Here is a 14,245-nt window from a genome sequence, read left to right on the forward strand (position 1 = left end):
ACCAAGAGAAAGGGTAAATTTAGAAAATTTGGTCCACGAAGAACAAACAACAAAGACATGTCCAAAATCCAATGCTTTGGATGCCAAGAATACAGACATTACAAAAGGAATTGTCCTAAGCTTAAGAAGGACAACAACAACAAAAGAAAGTGGGAAGAAGCTCACATAACTCAAGAAGTGAAAGAAGAAGGAAAGAAGCAAAAGAAGAAAGATCCTCCAGATCTCTACTATGACTAGGTCAAACTCTTTACTTCTAGACTTCTTTCAAAGTTTTGAGTAGTATACGAACATGTAGGAATAGAATAAAATTGCATGGCTAGAAACATCCTCTAGAATCTAGAAGCATGATGTACATAGAAGTTCTAGATACTCATGAAGATGTAGCATTTATGATAAGAACAAAAATGCATAGAAATGTCTTCTAGAATATAGGAGCATGGCAGATATAGCTCAAGATAGTCATGTAGAAGAAGCATACCTAGTATAGGACCTCATCCACGATGAAAAGAAAATTGAACATGCTTAAGAATCTTAGAAGACCTACAACATCAAAAAAAGGAAACATTTTCAAGGCAAGGATCTTTAAGATCCTATGATGGAATCTTCAAAAGAAGGTTCATGGACCAAAGCAGATGTCTCATTGGGAATCCCATTCATGGGATTCTAGAAAAGGATAATATGCAAGAAAGCTAAGATGAAGCAAGAAGGGCCACACCAAGGACAACCAAATAAGCTAAGATGATCAAAGGAGAATCAAGATGAGGTATGTATGCATCAAAGTTTAGTCATGTTATCATTTGTATATTATTGAACCATGGGATAGTTCTATAACATGATCAAGCATGAAAGAATCTCTTTCACCAAAAACATGCTCGAAGGCATGTACCACAATGCAATGAAGGTCAACAAAATAATATGCTCACATAAGGAGCATAAGATTGTTGACTAAGAAGCAAGAAGAAACGCTGACAAGTCCAGAAAGCAAGCAATGAAGGAATGCTCTCATGAGAAGCATTAAATATTTGACCTATCTAGCTGAGAAGAAGCAAATAAAGAAAGAGATCAAGCATGTGAAGAACACCATGATCACCGAGAATCACTATCTGACAAAATGCTTTGAAGATATCTCCCGAAAGAAGGCAAGACAACTCTGATAAAGGAAGAAAGGACCCTTGACACCTATGAAGGCCTTGGAGATATAAAAGGTGCAGATAATTGATTCTACTCTACAGAGATGTCATGATGAAGAAGCCATCCAACAAAAGAAAAAGCAACGTTGAAGCAATATCAGGATGAAGTCATGATGGGCTACTAGGTCAAAGCATGTAAACAAGCAAGTACAATGAAGCATCAATATTCTGAAGCATGGACAAGATGACAAAGGAGTAGCGAACATGACAAGAAAACGTGATGAATGACAAGAAAGCCACTTTCCACAAAAGACACATGACATGACAAACCAGGGAGGAAAGTGATCGATGGATGGTGCCCTACCTAGAAGAAGTCCAAACAAAGACTTCATTACATCAAAGAAAAGAAGAAGATCAAGCCGCTGAAGGTGACCCGAAGAAGAAGTTGTTGATGAATGAAAGAGTCCCTAGTTAAGAGGGAGCTCTAAAAGGTCCCTGATCAAGAGGGAGTTTTGGATCACCCATGATTATAAAGGAGTGACAATTGTGTTTTCCATTTCATGGGTCATGCACTAGACTAGGACTAACAACCGTAAGTCTAGATGAAGGCCATGAATGGAAATGTACACACAAGATAGACACAACATTCTTGTCTTCACTTGCAAAGGAAGAATGGGAGGATTAGGTAATCATTTGGCATCCGATACTCTTTGAGGATGTGTAGGGCATCCAAGACAAGAGTAGGCAAGAGGACTGATATTCTTTGGGGGTTGGGAACCCAAGATAAGAATAGTCCTAGGTGGTCGTACTCAATGAACACCTGGGTGGATATGTACCTTGAGAGACAACAATGAAGCTGTCTATAAATCATTGGTCTTGCTAGCATTGTAGCTCATGGTCTCATAGAGAGATGGAGTTGTTAGTCAAGGCCTTGCACTATGACAGTGCTGATGGATATGATGCTATAACAGATGGATTGCTAATCCGGTTTCTCTTATATGAATTCTTCAAGATTGATAATAGCCAAACACCTTGTAATGTTGTATGAATACCTCCCTAGTTAAGAGGGAGTGTTGAAGGAAATGTAACTAGGTTCGGTCTTCATAAATGTAATTTTGATATTTGTATTTAATCAAGAAAAGAAATATTATTTTTATAATATATGTCAATGAGTTTCTTGCTCATTGAAATAGGTCTAACACTATTTAAAGTGCTATAGGAGAGTCAAATAGTCAAAATAATAAGTTGAAGACCTTAAGGGCATGTTATACCTTGTCTGTATATGTATTATGGTCAAGAGAATACCTCCAAGCAAAGTCAGAAGCATCCTCCAAGCTACAACATCCCTGAAAGAAGAAATCTGAAGCATAAGAGCAGTCCTCAAGTCGGCCTACAATCAGTTGACAAGTCGGCCTACATACAATTGACAAGTCGGCCTACATATAGTTGACAAGTCAGCCTAAATGAAGGGACAGACCTCTATATATAGAGGCTGTCCACTCCTCTATAACACATTCATTCAAGCTCTGAAATTAGCGAAGAGACAAGCGAAGAAAAGGAAGTGAAAGGGAAGTCTATAGGGTCTTCAAGGGCAGCGAGGAAGAAGTATATAGAACCAAAGTTAAGGAGATCATTTCTGGGGCAGCTACAGCCACACGTGCGAAGTTAAGGAAGGCTGCCTGCAGTTATGACAGCAGTCACTAACAGCTCACCATCTCATTGTTTAGGGCTCAATCCAAGCCTACAAGACCACTCTCTCAAGTGAAGGATCAAGGAGGAAAAGCGAAGGTAAGAGGGCTGTTCTAAGGCCCATTACAGTCACACGTGCGAGGGAAAAGGAGGTTGCCTCTGCTGTCATAACAACCCTCCCATTACAGTCATCCAAGTTAGTTGATTGGTGAAGAGAAGAAAGGAACCATCATAGGAAAAGGGTCTCATCAAAGTTCTCTTCTCTAGAGCAAGTGCAACAAGGTTTACTAACAAGTTGAAAGAAGAACGAAGTGCCGGAAGTAGGAGGACGAAGTGCCGGGAAACAAAGTGTTGGAAGAAGTGTCGGGGTATATGGTGCAGAAAGGAGTGAAGACTTGACTTGTGCTTGGAGGATCTCTTTGTCAGGGGTCTAGGGTTTGGCATTCATCAATAGAAGCTTCAATAAGAGAAATTCACTAAATGGTTTTCCTCTCAAGAGGAGAGTTTTTGGCCCTAGTAAAGAGCCAACATCTTGTGTTCTTGTTTCTATGTTTTGGTAGCAGTTTGATGAAGTACACACATATGTACTAATAAGAAAAAAAAGAAGAATAAGCTAATAAGGAAAAGTAAAAATACTCCAAAAATTGTAATCAAGTAACGGAGAATCACACTACACTTACTTGCCCTAGATTCTTCAACACGGATATATATATATATATATATATATATATATAAAACTAACAAAAAAGAACAAGAAATGAGCATCGATACACAAAGAAATCAGAAATGAGCATAAATTGAATTTGACTCTAAACTGATTCTAAAATGCAATTCATTAAATCACTCTTGATAAAAAATCATATTATCTTATGCATTATTATGGAACTCCAACTTCATGCCTGTAATAATGAAAATAATAATGAGATCCTCTCAATAAAGTAACGAGAGAAGAGAAAAAAAGTATTGTTCGTACCACCCAATCGTGATGCTATTCTAGACCATCATATAGACTATAGTGAGGGCCAAGGCAGTGGGATCAAGTGTTCTATCTACAACATATGAATCACAATTACAAAGGGAGGATGATAGATGGCAATCAAGACTAGGGGTCGAGTGGGGCTGTGGATAATGAATTGTTGGAAACGCAGAGTAGGAAAGATACAAAATTTCACACAAACAATAACACAAGCTGCGACTCTTCTATTGATCACACAAACTTGATGATTACAATAAACCCGGTGAGGGGTATTTATACTTTTTCGACTAACGACTTACTCAAAATAACTTCAACATGTACACACTCTTAAATTCGACTTTACCCAAAATAAAACTAGACTCGAACTCACTCAACTCAACTCAGTTAACTGACACTCTAAATTTAGACAACTCTGCATGTGGGAGTAATTAGCTATCTTAAACACTCCCCCTTAATTACGACCACTAAACTGAGACATGACTCATGACAAATCAAACATGCTTGCTGGTCTAAGTCTCAGCGAGGCTTACAACACCTAAGTTTCTCCTATGAAGCTCAAATACATCTTTTGCTAATGGCTTAGTGAATATATCAGCCAATTGATCACTCGATATACAAGGCTTCAAGTAGACTTTTCCATTGTTGTAATGTCCCCATTTTTATTTTTCTCCATAGTACAGCCAGGGTGGATTTCCAGGGCAGGGGATGACCAGGTCAGTGGAGTAGGTTTATGTCATCAAGGGTTCTCATGGAGTTTTGAGGAGTTTTTATGGGATTTGATGGCATTCACTTGGCATATTTCATCATCCGCACAATTTGGCTTTCGTTTCGTCACATTCCGACAACTTTAAAAAATTAACATTATTATAGAGCCTAACTTAATTAATTATGCTCGAGGTGGCATTCCGGGAGAATAACTGATGGAACACCTCAATGTAATAGCTCATTGGAACCGGAACGAGAAGATCTACAGAATGGGATGCTGAGAAGTGACTTCCAGAGGCCAAAGAGAGTATGGTGGGCGATTTACCATTTCCTTAGTTAAAAAATGACTTTAAATAGTCATTTAATTAAGGAAAAATAATTAACTGGAGGAAATGGGCCAAAAGTGACTGAAGTGAAATAAAATTAAATTAAAAAGGTCAGTTGATAAAGTCAATGGAGGAGCTTCTAGAATAATAATAAAATATTAAAATAAGATGCTTCTAGAGGCTTGGAGATCTATCCATCAAAGCTATAAAAGAAGAGGAGGAGGGCATTTGGAAACATCTTCGTTTTTATTATTGTTTCTTGTATGAGAGGTTGAAAACCCGGTTCTCTACTCCATTGGTAGCCCCGAGACAAAAACCCTAGTGTGATTTAGAGAGATTGGGCAAGCACCCATCTCACCTTGGTGGATTCTGATAAATCCACAAGTGTAGTGATTGATTTCCTATTTCAATTTGGAGGTCGGTATCAGTGTTATTACATATCTCAGAGGGCCATTCCGAGCTATTGTATGGGCATATATTTCTATAATAACGCTGGATTTTGTTGCTACATTTCTCATTGTTCCTCATGTTGTGATCTTTTAATGAGATTTTTATGCAATTTATGGTTTGGGTTTTACATGGCAATCTAGTGAGTGAAAGTTTTATGTGAGGAGTTTGTTCCATTTTTTTTTCAATTGAGACATTACAGTGGTATCAGAGCTGTGCATCCTGCCAGCGTGAAGGTTTATCGGAGATCAGATTTAAAGAAAAATTGTAAACGAGAGTTTAACCTAAATTGTTGAAGACATCTCCCCGCGAGCCATATAAAATTGTCTCCAATATCCGACAATTTGAAAATAATTAAAAAGCCATGAAGGAGGCGGCCATCAAATTATTAAGAGGGGATCACATCTTCAAGCAGCCGAATCTCAAAAAGGGCCCGCGCATTTTTTTTTTCAAGTGTAGAGGCCGAAGGCAGAATTTTAAGTGAAGAGAACCCATAATTAATTAAAAGGTGGGGGCAGACTTTCTGAATTTTGGTATTAATTCAAATTGTATCGTAAGAATATTTGAAAGAGCCGTCAAAATCATTTTTGAGATCCGTATGTCCTTTTTTTATGGAGGGACGCCAACGGCCAAAGGTAATCCATGGCGGCGTCAATATAATTAAGGGACGGAATTGCATGTGAAGGCCATTTTCAGGAGATCGAACTGTGATTCATCATCTTGGCGGAGGAGAGTTTTGATTAACAATTGCTGAAGAATGTGTGTCGATAATTAAGTTGGCCATGGTGCGATCCGGCAGCCCATTTAAAATGACGGATTCCTATTTACCAAAGACCGGAACTATTTGTAAGTCGGGAGCAGCCGCGTGAGATAAGAGAGCAACAAAACTGGTATCTCTGACAACAGTTACAGTCTCATCAAAGATCATCCGACCAAATTGTAGCGGATCATGGGGCCCCGTTTTTGTTTGCCAGAATCCGCAATTAATGAATATTTCCAAGACATTCAGCCATTTGTATTAAGATTTTGAGTCAAGAGCGGTCAACGTGTTCGCGTGGGGCGTGACTTGGGTTGAAAGCACCCCGACAGTTCGGTGATTTATTGGACGCAATAAACTACCAATTTGCGGATAACAGAATTGTGCCATCAAGTTATGAGATCGTGGCATTAAGTTGAATTTCCAGGAAAGACAAATCGGTTAAATTGTATCTTGAGTTCTACACTGAATCGCGTTCGAGCTAAAGATGGTATCGATTTGTTGAATTCAATCACTGAATTGAAGCACTGTTTCAGCGTTATTCGTCCAGATTGTTGAGTTTACATGGATAGTGGCTCGACTGGGGAGTAAATTCTCTGAGCACAAGTCGATCACGCAGGGTGCGGGTGACCAATGCAATTCGCCAACAACGACCGAGTTGCATAAATTAGAGGTGTTGTCACCAGTACACAGACGCAGTTTGACTGAGCACCAGAAGGCGGTACGTTCATGGCAAGTTGGGACCTGTAGTACGTGGGTCGGCTGTCTGCGCAGAATAAAAACACAGAAGCTGAGTATGTGATGGAGCGATCAGGCCAGCGAGTTTTGGTCTTAGACAGAGCGTGTGCATTAGAACATTATGATAGTCGAATGGAGCTAATGTGAGTTGGATTATTCACAGGTTAAGAAACAGTGTGTATTACTGACTACGTTGAACAACAATCAAGTCGCATGCTAGGATTCAAGATGATGAGACAGATCAGATCAGAGGGTGCGCTCTGAATTTGATAGCCGATTCTGGGCAAAGTGATGATGGTGCCTCGGCAATTAGTGTGTACATTGCATGTATACCCTGTACATGATCGAATTGTTGTAGAACAAAATTGGCAGAGAAGCGTATGGGAAAAGTTCCAAGTGTATTGTCAAAGAGAAGTCTCTTATACAGTGCAGAGTCTGGTCTGAAGTTCGTTTTTCCCTACTCACGGTGGTCTACATATTGCTCATAATATAGGAGAGGTTTGAGTTTCTTGTACACCAACAGTTCCAGGGTTCTATGGTAGTGATTGATACAAGTTGTAGTAGACTGAAATCTGGAGCATATTAACAGGCTACACTAGTACTGAAACTGTGCAACATTTACATCACTTTTGTCTCTGCTCTGTGGAGTGGCCTACATATTGCTCACTGGTATTCTTCAATTGCCTGGTATTTTCATACAAGGTAAGTTTAGAACTAAAAGGTCACCTACAGCATCCCGTACGCAAATTGTTGCTAAAATGCATCAATGACCCATAACACATAATTTTTTGTGAATGTTCCGAGATTGCTTATCTTTACTATCCTCTGCTTATATGCTATGTATTCAGTCAAACACTGTTGTAGTAATGGGCAATAAATGTCCTAAGTGGTGATGGGATTTGGCTGCTAGAGTATGTCATGGTAGAGGGACTGTATGTATTGCCGATAGTGTTTTACATGTTGTTGTAGTAGCCTTGTATTGTCATGTTATTGCTGACTGATGGTCGCTGAGCTACCACTACCATTATTTCCATATATGTTGTTGAACAATGAAGTTTTCACAACACCTCATGAACCGGCAAAGCAACACTTCCATGGGTTGCAATATAGATCAGAAAACGAAACTGGCCAGCAGAACTTTCTCAGAAGAGATCCATGCCATTCTTAACCAAGAGCAACCAAGAGATTTACAGAAGAAGCTGGAGATTTTGACACAAAATCCTTGCACTTGGAACAGGTCTGAAACACGAGGGTCACATGGAAAGTCCTTTTCACACTGGATGAACTGGATGCACTCACTTCCGAAGTGAACCAGTTAGAAGGGAGGAAATTCATTTGGGCTCTAAGACCAGCCACACTTGCTCTCATACAACCCAAGTTCTTGGAAGAACCTTGTGAAGGGGTTAGACTTCCAGTTGCATCTTGTCTCAGTAACATCATGAGACTAACCACCCCTATAGCTCCTTACAATGATGATGTTATGAGGAAATTTTTCAAGTTTATAGTAGATACTTTTCAGGACTTGGACAACAGTGCAGGTTCTACCTTTGAGAAGAAGATTGAGATTTTAGAAGTTATGGCTATGACTAGGACTTATGAAATCATGTTTGATCTAGAATGTGATGGTTTGATCCTACAAATGTTCCAATGCTTCTTCAGCATTGGGAAACATCATCTTGACATAGTCATAGCACACATGCAATCCATCTTGTCATCCTGTATGAGAGATCGTGATGCCATTTGTCAGGAGTTGCAGTCTCGATTGTTGTTTTTTTGGAGGAGATAGTAGTTGGTCTCACCTGTTGCTTATGAGCTAGCCGAAAGGTTGGTTGAGGAGAACATTGGGCTATTCAGGAGATAATTGACCAGGGAGGAGCTACTCAGGTTTGGGGGATCATGCAGCAGGAATGAGCTGAAGAGGAAGGGACTTTGCTTCATCTGCAAGGGCCCTGACCACTCATGCTTGAGCGACACTGAGGAGAGGGCAGAGGAAGAGCAGGAGGAGATTCCTTCTGACTCTCAAGGCGAGGATTCTTCTTTGGATGAGTCCACTGGTTCATTCAAGGATGCCTCTGAGGAGCACGAGTCATGTGGAGTTGTTGACACAAGGCCAAATTTATATTCGGGTGTGTATGGTGAGCATTCAGTGGACCCTATGGGAGACATTGAGGATAGTGTGTCACCAGTGATGAGTCAGCATGAGCAGCATATGATGGAGCATGACTCAGATGAGGAGGAAGATGCACACAGTATGCATGATGAGCCCTTTGAGGAGACCCAGTTGGAGGTTCATATTGAACCTGTGATGGAGTATGGGCAACCACCCTTGGGGTCAGCCATTGATGAGAAGCAGAAAGATGTCCAGACAGCTGGCAAGGTGACAGTGTTCGCTGACACTTGCCCTCAAGAGATGCTGGAGTATGACAGGATAGTTTGGCAGGAGTTTGGTGGACTGGAGGAGCGTGGAATTTCCCATTAGGTGAGGGAGATGGCAGTGCATCTATCTTTGGGTCTACCCATTGATGAGGTGCAAACAGATTTAGTGGTAGCCAGCGGAGCTGCAACATTTTCAGGCAACAACCCTCTCCAGGAGTACATAGATAAGGCTTGTAGCACAATTTGCCCACTTTTTCCCATTAGAGGGAGAGAGGCAGGATTTCTTAGACATGTTTTGATTGACCAGGTAGAGCCTCAAGAGTTGAGCGTGGACCAATATCAGCATAGCAGACGTATCCCTTGCACAGGTGTCCATATATTAGATTGGCTGGAGATCATGAATTGGTATCCTTTTGATGGAGTATCAACCTTAGTTCATGACACAGTACAACAGGGGTACTTAGATGAGGGTGTTACTTTATGCTTCAATGAGCAGTGGGATGTGGACCGACAGTTCACCAGTGTTTTAGTAGCACTAGCCCCGCATCAACAAAGTGGGGATGACCTTGGCCTATGCCCGAGGTTGGATTGGAGAGAGGTGATGAGTTGGTATTCGCTTGATGGAGCAACAGCGATAGCTAAAGATAGAGCACACTCTGAGCCAAGGGATGTGAGCAATGATTGCCCATGGTGGCATTGGGATATAGGAGGATTTGTTGATGATAGGTTCAGTCATAGATTGGTTTAGGATCTGGGCATTAAGGGGTCCGTTCATGGTGGGTTGACACCGGAGTAGAGCATCACCCAATGGTTCGTATGGGATCGGGGAATTGAGTCTCTGTTGCATTGGGCCACCAGATTGGTCCACAAATTTGGATCGCTTAAGGGCAAGCAATATTGGCACGGGAGGATTGTAATGTCCCCATTTTTATTTTTCTCCATAGTATAGCCAAGGTGGATTTCCAGCACAAGGGATGGCCAGGTCAGTGGAGCATGTTTATGTCAGCAGGGGTTCCGATGGAGTTTTGAGGAGTTTTTATGGGATCTAATGGCATTCGCGTGGCATATTTTATCATCTGCACAATTTGCCTTTCGTTTTGTCGCATTCCGACAACTTTCAAAAATTAGCATTATTATGGAGCCTAACTTAATTAATTATGTTCGAGGTGGCATTTTGGGGAGATTAATTGATGGAACACCTTAGTGTAATAGCTCGTTGGAACCGGAACGAAAATATCTACAGGATGGGATGTTGAGAAGTGACTTCCAGTGGCCGAAGAGAGTATGGTAGGCGATTTACAATTTTTCTTAGTTAAAAAATGACTTTAATTAGTCATTTAATTAAGGAAAAATAATTCATTGGAGGAAATGGGCCAAAAGTGACTCAAGTAAAATAAAATAAAATTAAAAGGGTCACTTGATAAAGTCAATGGAGGAGCTTCTAGAATAATAATAAAATAATAAAATAAGATGCTTCTAGAGGCTTAGAGATCTATCCATCAAATCTATAAAAGAGGAGGAGGGGGACATTTGGAGACATCTTAGTTTTTGTTATTGTTTTTTGTATGGGAAGTTGAAAACCCGGTCCTCTACTCCATTGGTAGCCCCAGGACGAAAACCCTCGAGTGATTTAGAGAGATTGGGCGAGCACTCATCTCCCCTTGGTGGATTCATTCAGAATCCATAGGTGTAGTGATTGATTTCCTGTTTTAGTTTGGAGGCCAATATCAGTGTTATTACATATATCTAAGGGCCATTCCTAGCTATTGTATTGGCATATATTTTTATAATAAAGCTTAATTTTGTTGCTACATTTCTCATTGTTCCTCATGTTGTGATCTTTTAATGAGATTTTTGTGCAATTTATGGATTTATGGTTTGGGTTTTACATGGCAATCTTCTATTAAGTGAATGAAATTTTTATGTGAGGGGTTTGTTCCAATTTTTTTTCATTTGGGACATTACAATTGCTTACAAGTTCTATAATGAAATGATATATTGTATCAATATACTTGCTCTTTTGATGAAATACATTATGCTTGGATAGTGCAATGGCTAAGGTGTTATCACAATAGATTGTTGTTGATCTTTGTTGTTTCTGCTGAAGTCCATCCAAAACCCTTCGTAACCATACTGCTTAGCATGCTCCTGATGTCGTTGCTACATATTCTGCTTTTGTTGATGAAAGTGTCATAATACATTGCTTCTTAGATGCCCATGATATCACACCTAAACCAAGATGAAATACATAACCAAAAGTGTTTTTCTTATCATCCAAACTTCCTGCAAAATCACTCTCAGTGTATCCAACCAAATATTTCTTCTTTGTACTCTCATACAATATGCCACAATATGTAGTTCATGCTATGCATCTCAGAATCCTTTTGCCTGCTCTCCAATCTGAGTCTTTTGGAGACTCCATAAATCTAGAAATCAAGCTAACTCCTTGCGTAGTATCTAGTCTTGTAGTTGTGAGATATATAAGGTTTCCAACCAATCTTTTGAATAGAGTTGGATTGACATTTGATCCTTCATCATCCTTACCACTTTGTACCTATTGCAACTAGTGTAGGGGCAGGTTTGCAATTTTCCATCCTGAATCTTTTTAGCAAATATTTAGCATACTTATTTTGACAAATGAAAATTCCCTTCTCATATTGCTCAATTTCTATGCCAGGAAAATATTTCATAAGACCAAGATCTGTCATTTCAAATTCTTTCTTCATTGTTGCTTTAAATTCATCCAATTCAAGATTACTAGTATAAATCACATCATCAACATACAAGCAAACAATCAAAATCTGTCCATGTTCATTTACCTTTGTGTACAAGGTAGGTTCTATTGAAGAAAGTGTAACTAGGTTCGGTATTTACAAATGTAATTTTGATCTTTGCACTTGTCAAGAAAAATAAATATTATTTTTGTAAATTACAAGAATGAGTTTCTTTCTCATTCCATAGGTCTAGGAAAGTCAAAGAGTCAAAGACCTGTGTAAAGAGCTCTTCTTGAGCATATATGTAATGTATACAAGTCTATAAAATGGTGTCTAACAACCCTCCAGTAATGACAAGCACAATCCTCTTCACGTCAGCCAACAAATGAATTAAATGTAAGTCATGTCGGGTCACATAAGATGACACATCACTTCGTTGGTTCATGTCGGCCAAATATGGAAACATAACTATAAATACCCCGCTAGGGTATTCGCAAATCGCAGGTGCAAAACTCGAACTTGTTTGAGATTTTTGGATGAGGTTACAGTGTTTTAGGACAATGGATAAGGTACAGGAAACTCGGTTGCCTTTGCACCTTCGTGGATAATCAAAAAAGCAGCATTACAGTGTCAGCGTACTTGCGAAGAGGAAGACAGTGTCTGTCTCGGCCTCCTCATGATCACAATATTCAACGCAGTCATATAACACGCAATCACTGTGTAATATAGTCTCGGCATACCTGTGATGGAGAGATACAATCCCAACACACTTGTAAAGAAAGTTTACATGGCATCTTAGTCAAAGTCTCGGGATAGCTGTAATGAGAAGATTTCAGTGATCAAACAGACACATACTCTGTCTCGACATTTTGAATGTAGTCATAATTGAGCACAATCACAATGAATCTTAGTGATCCCATCTCGGTGTAATTGTGATAAACAAATCTCATGGTAACACACATTGGCACGGTTCGAACGAAGTCATGATCTCAATGAAAACATAGTTACAGAATGCAGAGATGATCTCAATAAAGAAATTGTGAAGATCTCAGTAAGTATGCGACAATGGAGGTGTAGTAATGATCTCGTTGTCATAATGAATATCTTAGTGAAAATGCAGTGATGATGACCTCAATAAAGCAACAGTGATGATAATGATCTCAACAACAACGAAGAAGAGGATTGGTGTCTTGGTCTTGGAGTGGCATAGTATGTCAAGGGTCGTGGTCTTGGTATTCGTCAATTGGAATCTCTATAAGAAGAATTTTGTGCAGGTTTTCCTCTCCAAGAGGGAGAGGTTTTGGCCCTGGCAGAAAGCCAACATTTTGTGTTCTTGTCTCTTTTGTTATGGTAGCTATGTGATGAATTAAAGAAGACACAATAACATTAAAGAATATGCTAATAAGATAAATGCTAAATACCTCACAAATAGTTATCATGCTAAGAATAATCTCATTAACTCCATGCCCTAGATTCTTCAACATGGTATAAGAGCTACGGTTACAGTCAAAGGAAGGGCAGAAAAGAGACATTTCAAGGATCAAGTTTCTAGTAGGACATCAAAGAAAGCTGAAGGGCATCAACATCTGCATTAAAGAAACAAACCTTGATCTTGATCAAACCCTAGCAATCTACGACAGCAGTCTACATCAGCAAGGGTTTTTGCCTATGCTAACAAGGAGACAATCTACAACAAGAACTTGTGTCTCCAGAGTCATTATCAAAAGGCCACCAAGGCCCTCATCAAGATGTCTACAAAACAAGATAGCTCGAAGGATTTCAAAATGAAGATCACATCAGCTTGGAGAAAGTTGAAACCCTAGCAGCAATCTTGATCTACAAAAGAAGGCAAAGCATATTGAAGAAGAAAAACCATTGTCATCATCTTCAAGGTTATAAAAGCAAGGATCATTTCCTTGCCCTCAATGTTGTTAAAAGCGCGATCGGGATTAAATCGGCGCCGGGAATAAAGCGGAAAAAATCGGCAAAAGCGGGAAAAAAACAGAAAAAAGCGGAAAAAAGCGTTTGGCACAAAAATATTCATTTTTTTTCATTTTTTTTCAATTTTTTTAATATCTAAACCACTGTTGATAATATCGGCGATATATCGGCGATATTCGGAAATATCGCGATATTTTCGGCAAAACGATATATCGCCGAGAAAATATCGCGATATTTTCTGTTTTGAAAATATCGGCAAACATCGGCAAATATCGGCAAATATCGGAAAATATCGGCAAAATATCGCGATATTTTGAAAATATCGGCTATATTTAAAAATTTGAAAAAATTATTTTTTATGCTTGCCGATATTTGCCGATATTTTGCCGATATTGCCGATAAGATATTTTCTGGACCCTCGTCGATATTTTCCCGATACCGATATT

At 39.5% G+C, this 14,245-nt stretch overlaps 1 protein-coding gene across 2 annotated transcripts in view; it reads right to left on the reverse strand.

Moving 5' to 3' along the window:
* Positions 1 to 14,245, reverse strand: part of LOC149222993 (squalene monooxygenase SE1-like) — a 187,587-nt gene that overhangs the window by 10,589 nt on the left and 162,753 nt on the right. The gene's annotated exons all lie outside the window — the stretch shown is intronic.

This window comes from Pinus tabuliformis, chromosome Q (assembly GCF_031772625.1).
Source record: "Pinus tabuliformis cultivar Carrire ecotype Pingquan chromosome Q, CPIR1, whole genome shotgun sequence".
Classification (NCBI taxonomy): domain Eukaryota; kingdom Viridiplantae; phylum Streptophyta; class Pinopsida; order Pinales; family Pinaceae; genus Pinus; species Pinus tabuliformis.